This window comes from Heterodontus francisci, chromosome 3, assembly GCF_036365525.1.
Source record: "Heterodontus francisci isolate sHetFra1 chromosome 3, sHetFra1.hap1, whole genome shotgun sequence".
Lineage (NCBI taxonomy): Eukaryota > Metazoa > Chordata > Chondrichthyes > Heterodontiformes > Heterodontidae > Heterodontus > Heterodontus francisci.
In genome coordinates, this window is record NC_090373.1 from 197,873,392 (window position 1) to 197,894,668 (window position 21,277).

The window sequence follows — 21,277 nt, forward strand, 5'->3', positions numbered from 1 at the left end:
GATATGCACCTGAAGTGCTGTAATCTGCGAGGCTATGGACCAGGTGCTGGAAGGTGGAATTATATTGGGTGGCTGGTTTTTTCGGTAACGGACACGATGGGCTGAATGGCCTCCTGCTGTGCCGTAATTTTGCTATGGTTCTATAGAGGATCTCTGGAGTTCTTTAAGGAGATGATTCTGAATGCAATGGACCAATGTTTACCCAATCACGGAAAATGTACCAAGCTTAAAGACACTCTTGCTTGATTGAACAGGACTGCAAAGCAACAATTAAAATGGGGGAAAACCATGAAGAAAAATGTCACCAAATACCAAAATGCATGCCCACAGTGAAAGAAGAACATCAAATGGCAAGGAAATTTTTGAATTCACAATGGCCAGGGAAGGAGGTGGAATCAGTGGCTAGATAATTGGAGAAAAGTAGATGCTAACAAAAAGTTGCAAAAATGACCCAAGAAGCTAAAAACCAGCAGGTTTGATGTCCATTGTGGATAAACTTATGGAAATCTTCATTCAAGGTGAGATCATGGGGCATCTGGATAGGAATAAAATTATAAAATACAGCTTCATGAAGGGCAGGCATTGTCGACCTAACTGGCTTTCTTTGAGGCTGTGACAAAGGAGCTTGAGAGGGGTAAGGCAGTGGATGAAGTGTACTTGGATTTCAGTGAGGACTTTGATACAGTGCCACTGGCAAAGCTGGTCCTGCAAATAAAGAAAGTGGGAAAAAGTGGGAAGATTTTACCATGGATAATTAATTGGTTGACGCACAGAACTGGGATAGTGGCACAGAGGTAGTCATTAGCCTGGAAGAATGTTAATGGGGGTGGGGGGGTTGGAGATGGGTCTGATGTGGGACCTTTAGTTAACAATGTTCATAAACAATCTGTAGATAGAAATCATAAGCAGAGTGCTGAAATTTACAAATGATTAAAAGCTAATGAAGGATCCCAAAACTGACCAGGATAAGCTACAAGAGGATTTGAATATCATCTTCTTCTTTGGCCTCCTTATCTCAAGAGACAATGGGTAAGCACCTGGAGGTGGTCAGTGGTTTGTGAAGCAGCACCTGAAGTGGCTAAAAAGGCCAATTCCAGAGTGACAGACTCTTACTCAGGCGCTGCAGATAAAATTGGTTGTCGGGGCTGTTACACAGTTGGCTCTCTCCTTGCGCTTCTGTCCTTTTTCCTGCCAACAGCTAAGTCTCTTCAACTCGCCACACTTTAGCCCCGCCTTTATGGCTGTCCGCCAGCTCTGGCAATCACTGGCAACTGACTCCCACGACTTGTGATCAATGTCACAGGTCTTCATGTTGCGTTTGCAGACGTCTTTAAAGCGGAGACATGGACGGCCGGTGGGTCTGATACCAGTGACGAACTCGTGTCCTTGGGGATCCTGCCATCTTCCATGCGGCTCACGTGGCCAAGCCATCTCAAGCGCCACTGGCTCAGTAGGGTGTATATGCTGGGGATGTTGGCCGCCTCGAGGACTTCTACGTTGGAGATATGGTCCTGCCACTTGATGCCAAGGATTCTCCGGAGGCAGCGAAGATGGAATGAATTGAGACGTCGCTGTTGGCTGACATGCGTTGTCCAAGCCTAGCTGCCTTCGAGCAAGGTACTGAGGACACAGGCTTGATACATTCGGACTTTTGTGTTCCGTGTCAGTGCACCATTTTCCCACACTCTCTTGGCCAGTCTGGACATAGCAGCTAATGCCTTTCCCATGCGCTTGTTGATTTCTGCATCGAGAGACAGGTTACTGGTGATAGTTGAGCCTAGGTAGGTGAACTTGTGAATCACTTCCAGAGCGTGGTTGCCAATATTGATGGATGGAGCATTTCTGACGTCCTGTCCCATGATGTTCGTTTTCTTGAGGCTGATGGTTAGGCCAAATTCGTTGCAGGCAGCCGCAGTCCTGTCGATGAGTCTCTGCAAACACTCTTCTGTGTGGGATGTTAATGCAGCATCGTCAGAAAAGAGGAGTTCCCTGATGAGGACCTTCCGTACTTTGGTCTTCTCTCTTAGACGGGCAAGGTTGAACAACCTGACATCTGATCTTGTGTGGAGGAAAATTCCTTCTTCTGAAGACTTGAACGCATGCCCAATATACATTGGGCAGATTGGTGGCGGACAAAAATGAATGCAGAGAAATGCAAAGTGCATCAGATGGGAACAAAAAAAATCCAGCAAGACAAATTTCACAGATTTTTTCCCAAACTATTTTGGAATACAGTATTTGAGTAATTTGAGACCTGGCAGCAACAGGCGACTTTGGACCAATGGTTCCCAAGGCTTCCACCATTGAGTTTCCTCGCTTCATATCTGGGTCTGTTGTTGACTAACTGATATAGACTGATTGCCATGATTAGTGAACAACATCAGTATTGTTGTATCCTCCACTGTTCTATTGGATCATGGCGAATCTATCCCTGAACTCCATTTACCTGCAGACTTGAAAATTTCAATTGATGTCATTTTTGAGGAGATAATTCCAGATTTCCACTACTCTTTGTGCTAAAAAAAATCCATGTTGATTTCACTCTGAAATACATAGCTATTAGGTTAAGATTATTCTCCCACCAGAGGAAATCATTCCATTGTATCTGCCCTATTGAAACCCTTTATCATTTCAAATATCTTATTTTGATTACCCTTCAACTTTCTACACTCCAGGGAAATGAAATGGAGTTGATGTAACTTGTTCTCATCAAAGCCCTGGCAGTATTCTAGTGAATCAGTGCTGTACCCTCTTCAATGCCAATATATCTTTGCTGAGGTTTGGTGCCCAAATTTGAATGCATTACTCCAGACAAGACTCTGCAACTGAAGCATTATCACTCCCCTTTTGTATTTCTGCCTCCCTTAGAAAAAGGGCATCATTCCATTTTCCTTTTGATTGTTTTTATATTTGTACACCAACTCATAATCATGCACTAGCTTATAATGATGAACCATTAGATGCATCATGTATTTGTTGGCTCTTTGAAAGAGCTATCCAATTAATTCCACTCCCCTGCTCTTTCAACATGGCCCTGCACACTTTTCCTTTTCAACTTTATATCTAATGCTCTTCTGAAAGTTACTTTTGAATCAGTTTTCATCACCCTCTCCGCCAGAGCAATTATTGTGACAACTCACTGCTTAGAACAAATTCTCATGCTCCCCACCCCCCCATCTCCCCCACTGCCAGCCCCGTTCTTAATTTAAAGTTTATCTTAAATCTGTGTCCTCTGGTTGTTGATCCTTCCGCCAGTGGAAACAGTTTCTCCCTTTCTACTCTATCACAAATCCTCTATTTTGAGCATTTCTCTCCCTCCCTTGTCAAAAAAAATGGAACATTTATAATTTTCCAATCCAAAGCACAGTTCCTGAATAAGGAGAACTTTGGATAATTATAACAAATGCACCAGCAATTTGCTCACCTATTTCTAATAGTAGTCTGGGATGGAAGCCATCTGGTCCTGAAGACCCTCTTACACTGCTGGTATTTTGTTCTCTTCTTCCACTGTGAAATCAGATAAAGTGCTCATTTAACAAATCATCCACTTCCTTATTGTCCATTAGGCTCGCATGCCTCTGCCTTTAATGGGCCCAGTTCCATTTAAAACTCTTTTCATGATTATAAAAAATGTTGCTGTTAGCTTCAATATGATTTAAAAGTTTTTTTCCATATTCCCTTTTTGCAACTTATTACTTTCTTTGTATTCTTTTGTTACTTTTTATAGCTCTCCCAGTCTGCTGTATTTTCACTTATCCTTGCATTTGTATAAGCCTTTTCTTTCAGCTTGATACTATCCCTTACCTCATTTGTTGACCATCATTGGTTAACTACACATGAAGCTTTTGCTTTTTAGGAACATTTTACTAGTTTTGCATCATATTAAGTACTTTTAATACTTCTGACAGTTTGCCTGTAGGTTTAGACATGAATACTTCAACCCAATTTACTGTGGTCAACTCATTTCTCACTCTTGCCTTGGTTTGAGACTGTACTTACCCGCTGAAACTCAATCATTGTGTGGTCACTATTAGCAAGATGTTCCCTTTACTGTTGGATTGTTAACTAAGTCTCGTTTGTTTCTCATCACTAGATTTAGTTTGGCCTGTGCCCATGTGGATTCTAAAACATTGTTCTGGAAAACCATCTCAAATACATTTTAGAAATTTATTGCCGTTATTAATTGTGCTGTTCTGCTTCTCCTAGTGAAAATTAAAATCTCCCATTATAGCCAAAGTATTTTTTCTACATGCTTCCCTGGTCTCTGGACTAATACATTTCTTCACACAACCACACCTCCATACAATCTGGAGGTCTGTAGACAACACCCAGTCTTGCATCTTTTACTGTTCCTTAACTCTACCCAGTGTTCCCACTGCTTCATTGTCCTTGCTAAAATCCCTTCTTTCTACTGCAGTACTTGGGTCTATCAATATTGCTGATGTTCTCCATTGCCCGATCCTAAAAGGCTGGAATATTCAGCGACCAATCTTGCCCAGCTTGTAGTCAGATGTATATAATGGCTACTAGATCACATATCCTTTCAGCAAACTGTGCTTCTCATTTATTTAATTATAATGCCAGATGCATTTGTGGACAGAACTCTTTAGGGCAACAGTCCCATCCTGCCTCTGTGCCATATTGATTTCCCCCCACCTCAGTTTTTTTTTGGAAAAACTTAACTGTCTGGATTTTTCCCTTCCACCCCATAATCAGTTTAAATCGTTCCTCGCTGCCTATTTACTTCTCCACAACATGGGTGCCTCCCCATCTTAGGTGATGGCCATCCTTTTTGTATCGCCTCTCCTCGTCTCAAGTGGTCTTAGTTTTCAAGAAATTACAAACTCAGTTGGTAGCACTCTCGTCTCTGAGTCAGAAGGTTGTGGGTTCCAGTCCCATTCCAGAACTTGAGCATAAAAATCCAAGGATGACACGGCAGTGCAGCATTGAGGGAGTGCTGCAATGTCGGAGGTGCTGTCTTTCAGATGTGATTTTAAACTGAGGCCCAGTCTGCCTTCTCAGGATGTAACATGGTGCTATTTCGAAGAACAGGGGAGTTCCCCAGTGTCCTGGCCAATATTTGTCTCAGTCAGCATCACAAAAGCAGATTATCTGGTCATTATCACATTGCTGTTTGCAGGGGCTTGCTGTGTGTAAATTGACCACTGGGTTTCCTACAGTGACTACACTTCAGAAAGTACTTCATTAGTGGTAAAGCGCTTTGAGATGTCTGGTGGTCATGAAAAACACTATATCAATGCACGTTCTTTTCTTCAAGATTCTCCCAGTCACTGACTGATGCTTACTGTTTCCAGCCAAGTGTGGCATTTGGCTGGGAGTGATCCAGAGATTACTGCCCTGGAGGATCTGCTCCCTCACCTCCAGTTTTTAAACTTCTTGAAGTTTTTTCATAGAACCTTGAACCTATTCCTGTCTATGTCATTGGTTCTCACATGTATAACTTATACATGTATAACTTCTGGCTGCTCACCATTACATTCTTGAACTTTTTGTGTTCACTGAGTGACATTCTTAATGAAACCTATAAAGCAACATACCATTTGGGACTTTGGCTCACATCTATCCCAACTATAGACTCTCCAACAATAACTACTTGCCTGAACTGTTTCCCTTGCTCCTCAGTGTCTAACAAGTCAATATCACCATTTTTATCCACATCACTGGTGCCTAAACAGGTATACCTTTCAGCCAAATCGAGCTCCATCGAGGATCCTCATGCAATCCTCACCTGTTGCTTCCTGCCCTGTCGGACGATGGTCACATAGTCTTCCTTAAGAGCTGCTCTACTCCTAGCAACATGGGGTGATCACTCTCTACAAATTATGCTCCAGAAAATGTTCTTCCTCCTGAACATTCTGGACCATGTCCAATTGGCTTTCAAGCTTTGCAACTTTCAACTCAAGGAGCACAACCCGTGTAAACTTCATATAGCAAAAGCTACGGGCCTCAATACCATCCTGGCTGTAGTGCTGAATACTTGTGCTCCAGAACTAACTGCAGCCCTAGCCAAGCTGTTCCAGTACAACTACAACACTGGCATCTATCTGACAATGTGGGAAATCGCCCAGCTATTTCCTGTCCATAAAAAGCAGGACAAATCCAATCCAGCCAATCATCAGCCCATCAGTCTACTGTCAATCAGCAAAGTGATGGAAGGTGTCAGACAGTGCTATCAAGTAGCACTTGCTCAGCAATAACCTGCTCACCGATGCTCAGTTTGGGTTCCACCATGACCACTTGGCTCCAGATCTCATTAAAGCCTCAGTCTAAACATGGATCAAAGAGCTGAACTCCAGAGGATGTGAGGCAAGAGTGACTGCCTTTTGACATCAAGCCTGCATTTGACCGAGTGTGGCATCAAGGAGCCCTTGCAAAAATGAAATTAATGCGAATCAGAGGAAATCTCCACAGACTGGAGTTATATCTAGAACAAAGGACAATGGTTGCGGTTGCTGGAAGCCAATCATCTCAGCCCAGGACTTGTCATTGCAGGACTTCTTCAGGCCGTGTCCTTGTGCCCAACCATCTTCAGCCACTTCAGTGACTTTCCTCCATCATAAGATCAGAAGTGGGGATGTTCCTTGATGATTGCAGTGTTCAGTTCCATTTGCAACTCTTCGTAATGAAGCAGTCATTATGCCTGTACACACAATATCTGGACAACATTCAAGCTTGGGTTGATAAGTGGCTAGTAACATTTATTCCATACAACTGTAAGGCAATGACCATTGCCCACAAGAGAGAATCTAACTACTTCTCCTGGACATTAAATGGCATTCTCATCATTGAATCCCCCATCAACAATATCCTGGGGTGATCATTTAATCAGAAGCTTAACTTGGACCAGCTACAAGTGTACCGTAGTGACAAGAGCACGTCAAGAGGCTGAGAATTTTGTGGTATTTCACCTGACTCCCCAGAGCCTGTCCACCATCTTCAAGGTAAAGGTCAGGAGTGTGATGGAATACTCTCCACTTGCCTGGATGAATCCAGTTCCAACAACACTCAAGAAGGTCAACACCATCTAGGGAAAAGCATCGTGCTCGATGAGCACCCCATCCACCACCTTCAACATTTGCTCCCTCCTTCATTGGAGCATCATGGCTGCAATGTGTCGCAGCTTTTTAAAAATACATCGGTGGGATGTGGGCGGCGCTGGCTCGGCCATCATTTATTGCCCATCCCTAATTGCCCTTGAGAAGGTGTTGATGAGCTGCTTTCTTGAACCGCTGTTAGGGAGCAAGTTCCAGGATTTTGTAAGGGAAGGGCGCTATAGTTTTAAGTCAGGATGTTGTGTGACTTGGAGGGGAACTTGCAGGTGGTGGTGTTCTTATTTATCTGCTGCCCTTGTCCTTCAAGGCGTTAGAGGTCACGGGTTTGGAAGGTGCTGTCGAAGGAGCCTTGGTGAGTTGCTTCAGTGCATCTTGTGGATGGTACACACTGCTGCCTCTGTGCGTGATGGGTGGAAGGAGTGAATGTTGAAGGTGGTGGATGGGGTGCCAATCAAGTGGGCTGCTTTGTCATGGATGGTTTTGAGCATCTTGAGTGTTGTTGGAGCTGGACTCATCCAAGAAAGTGGAGAGTATTCCATAGAAATAAGTACGATCTGATAGCCATTACAGAGACATGGCTGCAGACAACACAGATTTGCACCTGAATATTGAAGGGTACGTGGCATTTAGGAAGGACAAGAAGCTAGGAAAAGGTGGAGGGGTAGCTCTGTTAATTAATGATGGTATTAGCGCAATAGAAGGGGGGGTGACTAAGTTCAGGAGACCAGGATGTCGAAGCTGTTTGGGTAGAGATGAGGAATCATAAAGGTAAGACGTCACTTGTGGGAGTGGTGTACAGTAAAGGCCGGCTACCCGACCTGAACCCGACGGGACCCGACGATGTGTCGGGTTCGGGTCGGACACACGCGCTAAGTGCTCTGCCGTTAAGTATTAAAAATAAAAAACTCAGCTGAGCTGGGAGTCCAGGACGAAACTGAATCTGTGCAGTGAGCGAGTGACGTCACTATAATGTCATCGCGCACGCGCTGCCGCTTCGTGCAGCTTCCCAGTCGGAAAGTAAGTAAAGGGATGGTCGGGTCCAATGGGGTCGGGCTCGGGGCGAAATTGGAAGGACTTGGGCCGAGTCCGCCGTGGATCGGTCGGGTTCGGGTTGGGTTCTTTTTCCCAACCTAAGCAGGCCTTTAGCGCACAGGCCACCTAACATTAACCACACTGTGGGATGGGGTATAAAGGAAGAAATAATGGCAGCTTGTCAGAAAGATACAGCGATAATTATAGGAGATTTTAACAGACATATAGACTGGAAAAATCAGATGGGCAAAGGTAGCCTAGATGAGGAGTACATAGAATCTTTTCAGGATAATTTCTTCGAACAATACGTTCTGGAGCCAACCAGAAAGCAGGCTATACTAGACCTGGTATTGTGCAACGAGATAAGATTAATTAATGACCTCATAGTTAAGGTGTCCCTAGGTGGCAGCGATCATAATATGATTGAATTTTACATTGGGGGAGAAAAGTGTGGGTCCAAGACTAGTATTGTACTCTTAAATAAGGGCAATTATAAGGGCATGAAAGCAGAGCTAGGTAAAGTGAACTGGCGAATCAGGTTAAGGGATAGGTCAATAGAGATGCAGTGGCAGACATTTAAGGGGATATTTCAGAATACACAGAATAGATACATTTCAACGAGAAAGAAAAATTGCCAAGAGTGGGACCCGCCATCCATGGTTAGCTAAAACAGTTAAAGATAGTATCAAACTTAAAGAAAAAGCCTATCATTGCACAAAGATGGGAGGCAGGCCAGAAGATTGGGGACAGAATGGAAAAAACAGCAAAGAAGGACTAAAAGAATGATAGAAAGGTAAAATTAGAGTACAAGAGAAAGCTAGCTAGACAGACAGTAAGAGCTTCTATAGATATTTAAAAAAAGAAAAGTTAACAAAGTGAGTGTTGGTCCTATAGAAAGTGAGTTTGGGGAATTAATAATGCATAATAAGGAGATGGTGGTAGATGAATTGAACAGATATTTTGTATCGGTCTTCACTATTGAGGATACAAGTAATATCCCAGTATTAGCTGTAAGTCAGGAAATGGAAGGGAGGGAGGAACAAGAAAATTACAATCACCAGAGAGGTTGTTGGAGCTGTGGGCTGACAAGTCCCCGGGTCCTGATGGACTTCATCTTAGGGTCTTAAAAGAAGTGGCTCGTAAGATAGTTGATATGTTAGTTTTAATTTTCCAAAATTCCCTAGATTCAGGGAAGGTTCCGTTAGATTGGAAAATAGCAAATGTTACTCCTTTATTCAAAAAGGGGAGACAGAAAGCAGCAAACTACAGGCCAGTCACTTTAACATCTGCCTTAGTAGAGACATTATAGCAGGGTATTTAGAAAAATTCAAGGTAATCAGGCAGAGTCAACATGGTTTTGTGAAAGGGAAATAGTGTTTAACCAATTTATTGGAGTTCTTTGAGGGAGTTAGATGTGCTGTGGATAAAGGAGAACCGGTTGAAGTATTGTACTTAGATTTCCAGAAGGCACCTTATTGCAGAAAATAAAAGCTCATAGTGTAAGGAGTAACATATTAGCATGGAAAGAAGATTGGCTAGCAAACAGGAAACAGAGAGTAGGCATAAATGGGTCATTTTCTGCTTGGCAAGATGTAACGAGTGGTGTGGCACAGGGATCTGTGTTGGGGCATCAACGTTTTACAATTTTTATAACTGACTTAGATGAAGGGACCGAAGGTATGGTTGCTAAATTTTCTGATGACAAAAAGATAGGTAGGAATGAAACTTGTGAAGAGGACATAAGGGGGCTACAAAGGGATATGGATAGGTTAAGTGAGTGGGCAAAGACCTGGCAAATGGAGTATAATGTGGGAAAATGTGTAATTGTCCACTTTGGCAGGAAAAATAAAAAAGCATATTATCTAAATGGTGAGAGATTGCAGAGCTTTGAGATGCAGAGGGATGAGTGTCCTAGTGCACAAATCGCAAAAGGTTTGTATGCAGGTACAGCATGTAATTAGGAAAGCTAATAGAATGTTTATCACAAGGGGAATTGATTACAAAAGTAAGGAGATTATGCTTCAGCTATGCAGGGCATTGGTGAGACCACATCTGGAGTACTGTGTACCAGACTACTAGGTTTACTAGACTAATACCTGGAATGGGCGAGCTGTCTTACGAGGAATGAATGGACAGGCTAGACTTGTATCCACTGGAATTTAGAAGAGTAAGAGGCAACTTGATTGAAACACAGAAGATCCTGAGGGATCTTGACAGGGTGGATGTGGAAAGGATGTTTCCCCTTGTGGGAGAATCTAGAACTAGGGGTCACTGTTTAAAAATAAGGGGTCGCTCATTTAAGACAGAGATGAGGAGAAATTTTTTCCCTCAGAGGGTCGTGAGTCTTTGGAATTCTCTTCCTCAAAAGGCGGTGGAAGCCGAGTCTTTGAATATTTTTAAGGCAGAGGTAGATAGATTCTTGATAAGCAAGGCGGTGAAAGGTTATCGGGGGTAGGTGGAAATGTGGAGTATTCAGTTCAGCCATAAACTTATTGAATGACGGAGCAGGTTCAAGGGGCCGAGTGGCCTACTTCTGCTCCTAATTCGTATGTTCGTAAGTAACCACAATCCTTTGTTGTAGCTATGACTCCAGTCAGAAAATTTCCGCTGATTCCCATTAATTTCATTTTTGCTGGGGCTCCTTGATGCCACACTTGGTCAAATGCTGCCTTGTTGGCAAGGGCAGTCACTCTTGCCTCACCACCTCTGAAGTTCAGCTCTTTTGTCCATGTTTGGGACTAAGGCTGTAATGAGGTCAGGAGCTGAGTGGCCCTGGCGGAACCCAAACTGAGTGTCACTGAGCAGGTTACTGCTGAGTAAGTGCCAGTTGATATAGCTGGAAGGGGTTGTTGACAGTGCTAAGATGCACCTCAGCAGTTTGTCAAGGCTCCTTCAACAGCAACTTCCAAACCCACAACCTCACCCTGAACAAGGATAGCCGGCACATGGGACCAGCATCTAAAAGTTCCCCTCCAAATCACACATCATGCTGACTTGGAATTATATGACCATTTCTTCACTGTTTCTGATCCAAAATCCTGGAACTCCCTCCCTGACACCACCTACACCACGTGGACTGCAGTGGTTCAAGCCGCCAGCTAACCTTTGCCTTCAAGGGCAATTACGGATTGGCAGTAAATGCTGATCTTGCCAGTGACACCCACATCCCATGAATGGATTTAAAGTTTGTACATAACACTTGATGGTACATAAATCTAGACAGGTCTACATCATGCATGTAGCATTTAACATGCCAGGATCGTTTATATTTATTCAAATATTTTAAATTATTGATTTTTACCATTACTCACTTTTTGTTTGTTATGTATAAATCCATAAACTGAATGAAAGCAAAATACTGCAGATGCTGGAAATCTGAAATAAAAACAAGAAATGCTGGAAATACTCAGCAGGTCTGGCAGCATCTGTGGAGAGAGAAGCAGAGTTAACATTTCAGGTCAGTGACCCTTCATCAGAACTAGCAAATATTTTAAGCAAATAAAGCAGGGATGGGGCAAGAGATAACAAAAGAGGTGTTGCTAGGACGAGGTCACAGAGAATAGCTGACCAGGAGGTCATGGAGCAAAGACAAATGGTATATTCATGGTGTGCTGAAAGACGAAGAGTTAGTGTGGAGAGGGTGTTAATTGACTGAAAAATGAAGAGCCCTGGCCCAAAGCACAACATGAAAAAAAGTGGGTAGGCACAGTAGAAACAAACGAAAATAAAATAAACAAACAAAAAAGAACGAAAAATAAAAAGGGGGGCCCATTATGCTCTGAAATTATTGAATTTGGTGTTCAATCTGGCAGACTGTACCGTGCCTAATCGGTAAATGAGATGCTGTTCCTCGAGCTTGCGTTGATGTTCGCTGGAACACTGCAGCAATCCCAGGACAGATATGTGGGCACGTGAGCACGAGGGTGTGTTGAAATGGCCAGCAACTGGAAGCTCGGGGTCCTACTTTCGGACTGAGTGGAGCTGTTCTGCAGTCACATGTTTGGTCTCCCTAATGTAGAGGAGATCACATTGTGAGCAGCGAATACAGTATACTACTTTGAAAGAAGTACAAATAAATCACTGCTTCAGCTGAAAGGAGTGTTTGGGGTCTGGGATAGTGAGGAGAGAGGAGGTAAATGGGCAGGTATTACATCTCCTGCGATGGCATGGGAGGGTGCCATGGGAAGGGGACGAGGCGATGGCGGTAATGGAGCAGTGGACTAGGGTGTCGCGGAGGGAACGATCCCTTCGGAATGCTGACGGGAAGGGAGCGAAAGATGCGTTGGTAGTGGCATCTTGCTGGACGTGGCAGAAATGATGGAGAATGATCCTTTGGATGTGGAGGCTGGTGGGGTGGAAAGTGAGGACAAGGGGAACCCTGTCGTCGTCCTGGGAGGGAGGGGAAGGGGTGAGGGTAGAGGTGCAGGAAATGGGCCGGATACAGTTGAGGGGCCTGTCAACCACAGTGGGGGGGAATCCTTGGTTGAGGAAAAAGGAAGACATATCAGAAGCGCTGTTGTGGAAGGTTGCATCATCAGAGCAGATGCATAGGAGACGGAGAAACTGGGAGAATGGAATGGAGTCCTTACAGGAGGCAGGGTGTGAAGAAGTGTAGTCGAGGTAGCTGTGGGAGTCGGCGGGCTAAAAATGAATATTAGTAGACAGTTTATCCCCAGAGATTGAGACAGAGAAGTCGAGGAAGGGAAGGGAAGTGTCTGAGATGGACCATGTAAAGGTGAGAGAAGGGTGGAAATTAGAAGCAAAGTTGAAAAAGTTTTCCAGTTCAGAGCAGGTGCAGGAAACTGCATCGATACAGTCATCAATGTACCGGAAAAAGAGTTGGGGGAGGGGGCCTGAGTAGGACTGGAACAAGGAATGTTCAACAGATCCCACAAAAAGACAGGCATAACTAGGACCCAAGTGCTCCAACACTCTACTCCCCACCTGAAGTTAAAGACCAGTTCTACGAGGAACTCCATAATATCATGAGTAGCATTCCTAATTCCAAACATTTGTTCCTGCTGGGGGACATTAACGCCAGGGTTGGGGCCGACCATGACTCATGGCCCTCCTGCCTTGGGCGCTATGGCATTGGAAGGATGAATGAGAATGGACAGAGACTGCTGGAGTTGTGTACCTATCACAACATCTGCATCACCAACTCGTTCTTTCCTACTACACCCTGTCACCAGGTTTCATGGAGACACCCAAGATTACGTAGTTGGCACCAGCTGGACCTCATCGTTACAAGGCGAGCCTCTATAAACAGTGTCCAAATCACACGCAGCTTCCACAGTGCGGACTGTGACACCAACCACTCCCTGGTGTGCAGCAAAGTTAGACTCAAATCGAAGAAGCTGCATCACTCCAAGCAGAAGGGCCATCCGTGCATCAACACGAACAGAATTTCTTATCCACAGCTGTTACATAAGTTTCTAAATTTACTTGAAAAAGCCCTTCAAAACACTCCTGCAGGGAATGCAGAGACACAGTGGGCCCACATCAGAGACGCCAACTATGACTCAGTAATGCCACCCCACAGGGGCGGCACAGTGGTTAGCACTGCAGCCTCACAGCTCCAGCGACCCGGGTTCAATTCTGGGTACTGCCTGTGTGGAGTTTGCAAGTTCTCCCTGTGTCTGCGTGGGTTTCCTCCGGGTGCTCCGGTTTCCTCCCACAAGCCAAAAGACTTGCAGGTTGGTAGGTAAATTGGCCATTATAAATTGCCCCTAGTATAGGTAGGTGCTAGGGAAATATAGGGACAGGTGGGGATGTGGTAGGAATATGGGATTAGTGTAGGATTAGTATAAATGGGTGGTTGATGGTCGGCACAGACTCGGTGGGCCAAAGGGCCTGTTTCAGTGCTGTATCTCTAAACAAATAACAAAGTGATTGATGACAACGCTACGTCATCAGGATGCGCCGCGGTGCGCATATGCGCACACGGTCTCAGGCCCTCTGCGCATGCGCTGCGGTCCGGATTTTTTTTTTTTTTTTAGAATTAGAATATTACAGCGCAGTACAGGCCCTTCGGCCCTCGATGTTGCGCCGATCATCTGACCTACACTATTCCATTTACATCCATATGTCTATCCAATGACCACTTAAATGCCCTTAAAGTTGGCGAGTCTACTACTGTTGCAGGCAGGGCGTTCCACGCCCCTACTACTCTCTGCGTAAAGAAACTACCTCTGACATCTGTCCTATATCTTTCACCCCTCAACTTAAAGCTATGTCCCCTCGTGTTTGCCATCCTCATCCGAGGAAAAAGACTCTCACTATCCACCCTATCTAACCCTCTGATTATCTTGTATGTCTCTATTAAGTCACCTCTCCTCCTCCTTCTCTCTAACGAAAACAACCCCAAGTCCCTCAGCCTTTCCTCGTAAGACCTTCCTTCCATACCAGGCAACATCCTAGTAAATCTCCTCTGCACCCTTTCCAAAGCTTCGACATCCTTCCTATAATGCGGTGACCAGAACTGCACGCAATACTCCAGGTGCGGCCTCACCAGAGTTTTGTACAGCTGCATCTTGACCCCGTGGCTCTGAAACTCGATCCCCCTACTAATAAAGGCTAACACACCATATGCCTTCTTAATAGCCCTATTAACCTGGGTAGCAACTTTCAGGGATTTATGTACCTGGATACCAAGATCTCTCTGCTCATCTACACTACCAAGAATCTTCCCATTAGCCCAGTACTCTGCATTGCTGTTACTCCTTCCAAAGTGAATCACCTCACACTTCTCCGCATTAAACTCCATTTGCCATCTCTCAGCCCAGCTCTGCAGCCTATCTATGTCCCTCTGTACCCTACAACACCCTTCGACACTATCCACAACTCCACCGACCTTCGTGTCATCCGCAAATTTACTAACCCACCCTTCTACACCCTCATCCAGGTCGTTTATAAAAATGACAAACAGCAGTGGCCCCAAAACAGAACCTTGCGGTACACCACTAGTAACTAAACTCCAGGATGAACATTTGCCATCAACCACCACCCTCTGTCTTCTTTCAGCTAGCCAATTTCTGATCCAAAGCTCTAAATCACCTTCAACCCCATACTTGCGCAGATGACGTCATCGCGTAACGTCATCTTCCTCAGGGAACACACCAGGTTGGCCTCTGCTCTGCGCATGCGCAAACTGGTCCTGGCAATCCGGACCGCAGCACATGCGCAGATGGCCGGAGCCCGTGTGCGCATGTGCGTCAATCATCCGAAAGCTTCGGCGCGAGTTTTTGAAAATGGAAGGAGGAGAGGTTTCGTTGGGCATTTTATCTCAATTATTTAGTCATTTTGGACATTTGCTTCATTTTTATTAGACATTGTTCCAAGGTAAGTTGCTCTGAAAATATTTACATTGTCTGGGGCATTGCATGTGCTTCAGCCCCTGTTGTTAACTTGGTCTGAAAACATTTCAAGGGAGGGAGGGGGGGAAAGGAGGGAAGGGAGGGGGGAAAGGGGAAAGGAGGAAGGGAGGGGGGAAGGGAGGGAAGGAGGTTGTAAGGGAGGTCGGGAGGGAGGGGGGAAAGGAGGGAAGGGAGGGGGGAAAGGAGGGAAGGGAGGGGGGAAGGGAGGGAGGTCGGGAGGGAGGTCGGGAGGGGGGAAGGGAGGGAGGTCGGGAAGGAGGTCGGAGGGGGAAGGGAAGGAGGTCGGAAGAGGGAAGGGAAGGAGGTCGGAAGGGAGGTCGGGGGGGAGGGGGGGAGCAGCGGAGCGGAAGGGGAGTGCCTTTTTCTGTGCATGCGCCATAAACACAAGGACTGGCTGATGAGATGGAGCCAATTAATTTGCCCAACAATTGCCCGGAAGCACCTTCGGATGGAGGTGGCCATGCGCTGGACATCAGTCGCGTGCCACAATCCATGGATCCTGAGCGTTTCAACCCCTGGCCTAATGATCTGATGGACCATACATACGCCTGCCTGTTCAAAGCTCCACTTCCCCCACCTGCGGTACCCTCTCCTTGCTGTTCAGTTACACAGTCACCTGTTCCTGCACCCATCCAAGCAGTGCACATGGACACACAGTCACCTGTTCCTGCACCCATCCAAGCAGTGCACGTGGACACACAGCCACATGTTTCCCCATCCGCCCTTGAAACAACCATGCAGAGCCTTGTGAGACTCCGCAATTGCCAGCTGCTGCCTGTCAAGGCGTCCAAAGTGGTCAAGCACTTTGGGAACATTCAGCAAGAAGAGACTGAGCACTAAAAGAAACAAGCATGCCGTGTCCAGTGGTAGCACAAATGTGAATGCTCTTGCTGCGTACACAATTGGTGAGGTGGGAGTGCAGCCACACCATTCTCCATCCTCAGTGTTGCTTTAAGGCAAAGGTAGATAAGAGTGAAAGAAATGGAAGATGATGCTGATAGTAGTAGGCAGGATTAAATGGGAATGGATGGGAAGACGCATGAGTAGCATAACCACTAGCAGGGAACAGCTGGGCTAAATGGCCTGCTTTATGTTCATAGTCCAAAAGAAATGTGCTTCTTTTTCCAGCACCCTCACATCATTCATGTTTTCCCTGAGAGCAGCATTGAACCATCACGAGATAGGGGCAGTTACATCATCCTGACTCCTACAGCTGAGGTGGGTACTATGTGATTCATTGGCCTATACTGCAGAGCATAAAGCATGCGCAACAGTAATTTCATTGGAGAGGGAATCTCTGACACTGATGTTCTTTCATTATTTCCTTTCATGTAAAATGTGTCCTTGAGAAAACAATCCTTGACACTTAAGGATGGCATTCCAGCAAAGGAGGCAGTGCAGGAGATGACGCAAGGATGTGATGATTCCTACATCTGAGGTGGGTAATAAGTGCTTCATTGGCGACGTTATCAATTGGTGCCTTCACTGCAGAACTTAAAAAGGTGTGCGCAACAGTAATTTCAGTGGATGGAGGGAGGCAAGCTCTGACTCTGATTTGCTTTTCTTCTTTTCATGTAAAACATGCCGTCGAGAAAACAATCCTCGAGACTTACGGTCAGCATTCAAGCAACGAAGGCAACTGATCATGCTGCGGAGCTCATCACGATGTGGAAAGGAACATTGCATTTATGGATGAATTGGGAATGCACATTGGGATGCGCTTGGGGAACATTCACCAAGAATAGACTGAGCTCAGACTCTTGTGACTTTGCCTTCTTCACATGGACAATACAGTAGTGGAATAGAGAGCCAAGCGTTCATTCACCACAAGGCTCTCCAGGAACAATCTCTTTAGCTGTGCATAGCAGAGACTCGGCCTGTCTGTCTAACGGGAATGCTGGACACAACACTCATGTATCCAAGCACAGCAGTTCCTCGGATACTTAATGAACTTAATAAAACTTTTCAATAATGAAACCCAGAATTGTTGAGGTTTTGTTTTGCATGCTATTTCCCCGACTTTGCAACTGCACTTCAGATATTCAACTATGGTGGAGGGGTGGAGGTAGGGGGTAAATGGGGGGTGGGTGAAGAGGGGGAGGGGTGGGTGAAGAGGGGGAGGGGTGGGTGAAGAGGGGGAGGGGTGGGTGAAGAGGGGGAGGGGTGGGTGAAGAGGGGAGGGGTGGGGAGAGGGAGCATGCAAAATGCAGGGACCAGACAGTTTGCAATGCCTGAAGTACTGTGGAGAAGTAGAGAAAGCAACTGGATTGGGCATCCGCAGCTGGAGGGAACGGCTGAATGGAGGGGGCCGGAAGCGAGAGGCCGTAGAGAGCCGCGGGGAGCGAGCGAGCGAAGACCTTGTGTCACCAGGTCTAGGGACTGGCCAGTGAGTCTTTTGCTGTTGTGTTTATGGCGCATGCACAGAAAAGCACTCCTCTTCCGTTCCGCTGCTCAACCCCCCCCCCCCCCCACTCTCTCCCTTCCTCCCTCTCCCCCTCCCCCCCCCATTCCCCAGCTCTCCCCCTCCCTCCTTCCCCCTCCCTCTTCTCCCCCCTCCCTCTCCCTCTTCTCCCCCCCTCCCCCTTTCTCCCCCCTCCCCCTCCCTCTTTCTCCCCCTCCCTCTCCCTCTTCTCCCCCCTCCCTCTTTCTCCCCCCCTCCCTCTCCCTCTTCACCCCCCCTCCCTCTCCCTCTTCTCCCCCTCTCCCCCTCCCTCTTCTCCCCCTCCCTCTTCTCCCCCTCCCTCTCACCCCCCCTCCCCTCCCTCTTCTCACCCCTCCCTCTCCCACTTCTCCCCCCTCCCTCTCCCTCTTTCTCCCCCCTCCCTCTCCCCTTTCCCCCCCCCCCCACCTCCCTCTTTCTCCCCCCTCCCTCTCCCTCTTTCTCCCCCTCCCTCTTCTCCCCCCCTCCCCCCTCCCTCTTCTCCCCCCCTCCCTCTCCCTCTTCACCCCCCCCCTCCCTCTCACCCACCCCCCCACCCTCTCCCTCTTCTCCCCCCTCCCTCTCCCTCTTTCTCCCCCCCCCCTCTCCCTCTTTCTCCCCCCCTCCCTCTCCCTCTTTCTCCCCCCCTCCCTCTCCCTCTTCTCCCCCCCTCCCTCTCCCCCCCTCCCTCTCCCCCCCTCCCTCTCCCCCCCTCCCTCTCCCCCCCTCCCTCTCCTCTTTCTCCCCCCCTCCCTCTCCCTCTTTCTCCCCCCCTCCCTCTCCCTCTTTCTCCCCCCCTCCCTCTCCCTCTTTCTCCCCCCCTCCCTCTCCTCCTTCTCCCCCCCTCCCTCTCCCCCCCTCTCCCCCCCCCCTCTCCCCCTCTCCCCCCCTCCCTCTCCCCCCCCTCCCTCTCCCCCTCTTTCTCTCCCCCCTCCCTCTCCCCCTCTTTCTCTCCCCCCTCCCTCTCCCCCTCTTTCTCTCCCCCCTCCCTCTCCCCTCTTTCTCTCCCCCCTCCCTCTCCCCCTCTTTCTCTCCCCCCTCCCTCTCCCCCTCTTTCTCTCCCCCCTCCCTCTCCCCCTCTTTCTCTCCCCCCTCCCTCTCCCCCTCTTTCTCTCCCCCCTCCCTCTCCCCCTCTTCTCTCCCCCCTCCCTCTCCCCCTCTTTCTCTCCCCCCTCCCTCTCCCCCTCTTTCTCTCCCCCTCTTTCTCTCCCCCCTCCCTCTCCCCCTCTTTCTCTCCCCCTCTTTCTCTCCCCCTCTTTCTCTCCCCCCTCCCTCTCCCCCTCTTTCTCTCCCCCTCTTTCTCTCCCCCTCTTTCTCTCCCCTCTTTCTCTCCCCCTCTTTCTCTCCCCCTCTTTCTCTCCCCCTCTTTCTCTCCCCCCCCCGGCACTGTTACCGCTGGTCTCCCCGCGCTGCTCTCCCCGCGCCGCTCTCCCCGCCCCCCGCGCTGCTCTCCCCGCCCCCCGCACTGCTCTCCCTGGCCCGCTCCACTCTCTCACTCCGGCCATTGTATTCTGCCACGTGTTTGTTAGGTTTCATCTCTGTGATTCTTTGAGCAGCGCCATCTTTAGTCCTGGCAGCTGCTACAGTTGCAAGCTGTGACGTATTCGTGGCAAATGCTGTATTTGCGCATGTGCCAAAACAGCGCCACCTACCGATCGCGTTGTCAACAATTGCGGTCAACAAATAAACATTTGGCAAACGTGAGAAGCAGAATGGTGTCAATCTCACTTTGAACAGCTGGCACCTGTCATAGCCGCTAAGCGCAGTGCACTGTTGAACTACAAGAAAGCCCCAGCGAGTTAACATCCGTAGCACTTAAAGCAGCCAGAAGCGCTGCCCAAAGAACACCTATGCAGTCATATTCAGCTCGCCTCCGACACCAGAAACATCAGAGGAATGTATGATGTAAGAGAACTTTTGGGCCAACCATCAAGAAAAGCACCCCCCCCCACCCCCCACCAGAAGCCTAAATCAGGGGAAACGATCACTGGCCAACGCAAGCAAATGGACCGCTGGGTGGAGCACTACCTATAACTGTACTCCAGGGAAAATGTTGTTACTGATACCGCCCTCAATGTAGCCCAGTCTCTGCCAGTCATGGATTAGCTGGATGAACAGCCAACAAAATCAGAACTCAGTGATGCCATTGATTCTCTTGCCAGTGGAAAAGCCTCTGGAAAGGATGGCATTACCTCTGAAATAATCAGGAATGCCAAGCTTGCTCTATTCTCAGCACTCCATGAACTGCTTTGCCTGTGCTGGGATGAGGGAGCAGTACCACAGGACATGCGCAATGCCAATATCATCACCCTCTATAAGAACAAGGGTGACCGTGGTGACTGCAACGACCATGGTATCTCCCTGCTCAGCACAGCGGGGAAAGTCTTCGCTCCAGTCATTTTAAACAGACTCCAGAAGCTGGCTGAGCGTGTCCACCCTGAGGCACAGTGCGGCTTTCGAGCGGAGAGATCCATCATTGACATGCTGTTCTCCCTTCGCCAGCTACAGGAGAAATGCCGCGAACAACAGATGCCCCTCTACGTTGCTTTCATAAATCTCCCCAAAGCTTTTGACCTCGTCAGCAGACGTGGTCTCTTCAGACTACTAGCAAAGATTGGATGTCCACCAAAGCTACGAAGTATCATCACTTCATTCCATGACAATATGAAAGGCACAATTCAGCATAGCGGTGCCTCATCAGACCCCTTTCCTATCCTGAGTGGCGTGAAACAGGGCTGTGTTCTCGCACCTACACTGTTTGGGATCTTCTTCTCACTGCTGCTCTCACATGCATTCAAGTCTTCAGAAGAAGGAATTTTCCTCCACACAAGATCAGATGGCAGGTTGTTCAATCTTGCCAGCTTAGAGCGAAGACCAAAGTACAGAACGTCCTCATCAGGGAACTTCTCTTTGCTGACGATGCTGCATTAACTTCCCACACAGAAAAGTGTCTGCAGAGACTCATTGACAGGATTGCGGCTGCCTGCAACGAATTTGGCCTAACCATCAGCCTCAAGAAAACGAACATCATGGGACAGGATGTCAGAAATGCTCCATCCATCAATATCGGTGACCACGCTCTGGAAGTGGTTCAAGAGTTCACGAGTAACCTGTCTCTCGATGCAGAAATTAACAAGCGCATGGGAAAGGCTTCCACTGCTATGTCCAGACTGGCCAAGAGAGTGTGGGAAAATGGCACACTGACATAGAACACAAAAGTCCTAGTGTTTCAAGCTTGTGTTCTCAGTACCTTGCTCTACAGCAGCAAGGCCTGGACAATGTATGTCAGCCGAGAGAGACGTCTCAACTCATTTCATCCTCGCTGCCTCCGAAGAATCCTTGGCATCAGGTGGCAGGACCATACTTCCAATGCAGAA

At 47.5% G+C, this 21,277-nt stretch overlaps 1 long non-coding RNA gene across 1 annotated transcript in view; it reads left to right on the plus strand.

Moving 5' to 3' along the window:
• LOC137366008 (uncharacterized) overlaps positions 1-17,458 on the plus strand; it is a 28,209-nt gene extending 10,751 nt beyond the window's left edge. The window contains exon 2 of the long non-coding RNA XR_010973322.1: positions 16,610-17,458. This is a non-coding gene — a long non-coding RNA (uncharacterized lncRNA). The remainder of the gene's footprint in view (positions 1-16,609) is intronic.
• The last annotated feature ends 3,819 nt before the right edge of the window (positions 17,459-21,277 follow it).